Below are 2,951 nucleotides of genomic sequence, written 5' to 3'. Positions count from 1 at the left end.
CCTAAGAATAGAAAATCAATGTGTTAATATCCCAGTGCAAAAGACAAATAATAGAAAATATTAAGGTAAAAAGAAGAGTAAATTGCTTTTTTAGACATCATTCAGAATTGAAGGAGGGAGCCACAAAATCAAGTTTATTTTTCACAAAATTTTTAGAATATAGTAATGCAGCTTATTTTGATTTATAATGTAAGTCTCCTTCAGGGGGAAAAAAATCAGACCACAGGTGGTTTATTCCACTGAATTACTTTACAGTACTTGGAAGTTTTAAGTCATTTTGACATTTTCCTGTCTGAATTAGGCTCCAAGCCAAAAATTAGTTTTACAACTATCTACTTATCCATTTGATAAACATTTTTCTGGTAATTATTCTCAAAGTACTGTTGCTTGAATTTGCATTAAACTGTTTCAAAACCCCCTGAAAATGGAATCGAAAACAAATAAACAAAAATGTTGGCTATCCATTATAACTTTATCAACATGCATGTGTCTTTAAATTCAACCAACATTTTGTTGGAAATGAAATCATCAAAAACTGTTTACTCCATAAAAAATATTTTGAAGAACTGGCCCTGGCTGGTGTAGCTCAGTGGATTGAGCGCGGGCTGTGAACCAAAGCATCGCAGGTTCGATTCCCAGTCAGAGCACATGCCTGGGTTGCAGGCCACGGCCCCCAGCAACCGCACATTGATGTTTCTCTCTCTCTCTCTTTCTCCCTCCCTTCCCTCTCTAAAAATAAATAAATAAAATCTTTTTTAAAAAAGTATTTTGAAGAACTGATACAACTAACTAGCTATATTAAAATAAAACTTGAACTGTATTCTAATCCCATTAACAGGATATCTCAGACATAAATATTACATTAATTAAATTGCCTGGATGATTGGCCTAACTTGGTATTTCATAAATTGTCAGAGAAGGAATAAGGGTCCTTAACATCCCTATGAATCCTAGTTTTGTGGCAAGGTCAATGTCTTCAGCACCAGTATTTTCCTATACACAGTTTATGACTCCACTCAGAATATATGAAACTACTAATGGGCAAATCATAACAGTGCACAGTGCTCAATATGGAGAGAGGTGTAGAACAAAATAAACTCATCTACTAAAAGGAGACTAAATGAACTAGATATACTTGGAAAAGCCAGGCATTACTACCCGGTAAAGTTGAACATGTTTAATCCTTCAATCTTTCAATTCCACTCTTAAATCAAGAAACCCTTGGACACCAAAAGGTATGTTTCAAAATGTATATAGTAGATTTGTTCATATTTATCAAATACTAGATAAATTAATGTCTATAGACCACAAAGTGAATAAAATTATTGTTGGATATTTAAATAAGAAATACTAAATAATAGTGAAAATTAAATATAGCTATAAGCATCAGCATGTGTGAATCTTTAAAAACTAACATTAGATGAAAGAAACAAGTCACCAAATAATATATATGACTCCATATGTATAAAGTTCAAAAATAAACAAAATATTATTTAGGGATATAAACAAATGTGGCAAAGCTATAAAAAAGTGAGAAAAGATTTCTATAAAATTTAAGTAGCAGTTACATCTTGGTGGGGAAGGGAGTCATTGGTAAAAGAAAAATTCCCAAGAGATCATGCAGCATAAAAAGAGAAGAACGGCCCTGGCTGGCGTAGCTCAGTGGATTGGGCGCAGGCTGCGAACCAAAGTGTCGCAGGTTTGATTCACAGTCAGGGTACATGCCTGGGTTGCAGGCCATGACCCCCAGCAACCACACATTGGTATTTCTCTCTCTCTCTCTCTTTCTCCCTCCCTTCCCTCTCTAAAAAATAAATAAATAAAATCTTAAAAAAAGAGACATACGAGAAGAACAGGTTTTTCCCTCCCTGGCTGCTTGAGGATCGCCTGCCGTCATGAACGACACAGTAACTACCTGAGCCAGGAAATTCATGACCAACTGGTTACTTCAGCAAAAATAAATGGTCTTTGACATCCTTCACCCTGGGAAGGCAACAGTACCTAAGACAAAAATTTGGGGAAAACTAGCCAAAATGTACAAGGTCACACCAGATGTCATCTTTGTAATTGGACTGAGAACCCACTTTGGTGGTGGCAGGGCAACTGCCTTTGGCATGGATTGTGGTTCCTTAGATTATGCAAAGAAAAATGAACCCAAACACAGACTTGCAAGATGTGGCCTATACGAGAAGAAGACCTCAAGAAAATAGGGAAAGGAAAGCAAGAACAGAATGAAGAATGTCAGGGGGTCTGCAAAGGTTAATGTTGGTACAGGTAAAAAGTAAGCTGGAGATTGGACAACAGAAAGAGTACAGATTTTTCCATGACTTTATCTGTGGTGAGTGTGCATGAGAGAATTAATAAACTAAGAACTTAATTTTTTTTTAAAAAAAGAGAAGAACAAAGCCATGGTTCCATGGAATAAAAACATAAGCTTGGGAAGAGTGGAGTAGGAGGGAGTTTTTGGAGGCAGGCATAAGGAGATTCTGATAGTCTGTTAGTGTTTCGTACTTGCTACCACACTCCTGTAAATAACTTGGGTTCCTATCTCCTACTGTTTTTTAACCTGGTTAAAAAAATACTCTTTAATTCTGAAAGTAGAACTAAGAACACAAATTTGCTCTAATTGTGTGGACTCTGAGGCAATATGAATGCAAGAGAAAGAAATAAAAACAAAATCAAGCTTTTGGAAAGTTCTCACCACCCTACATCGCAAAGAGAACACGAGCTTGAGGCCGCACATTTCAGGTCTCATGCTGAAATCACATGCTTAAGACATCAGGATGGTGTAGGGGTCAGAGAAGGGGTGTTCACTTGAGAAAGACTGTGGGGTCCCTCCCTGAGCAGCACTACCTCAGCCTTATCCAATCAGAACGGCAATTCCGTGAGCAGGTACCAGTGTGTGGACAGTCACTGCATGGAACAGAACCTGGCAGGAAGAGAGCTTCAGC

General features: G+C 37.2%; 1 pseudogene; it reads left to right on the top strand.

Moving 5' to 3' along the window:
* The first annotated feature begins 1,895 nt into the window (after positions 1 to 1,895).
* On the top strand, positions 1,896 to 2,285 carry LOC123812023 (annotated as a pseudogene).
* Positions 2,286 to 2,951: the final 666 nt, after the last annotated feature.

This window comes from Phyllostomus hastatus, unplaced genomic scaffold (assembly GCF_019186645.2).
Source record: "Phyllostomus hastatus isolate PE091 unplaced genomic scaffold, TTU_PhHast_1.1 phas_scaffold_78, whole genome shotgun sequence".
Lineage (NCBI taxonomy): Eukaryota > Metazoa > Chordata > Mammalia > Chiroptera > Phyllostomidae > Phyllostomus > Phyllostomus hastatus.
The sequence above is the reverse complement of the archived record's forward strand: the minus strand, read 5'-3'. Positions and strand labels throughout refer to the sequence as shown.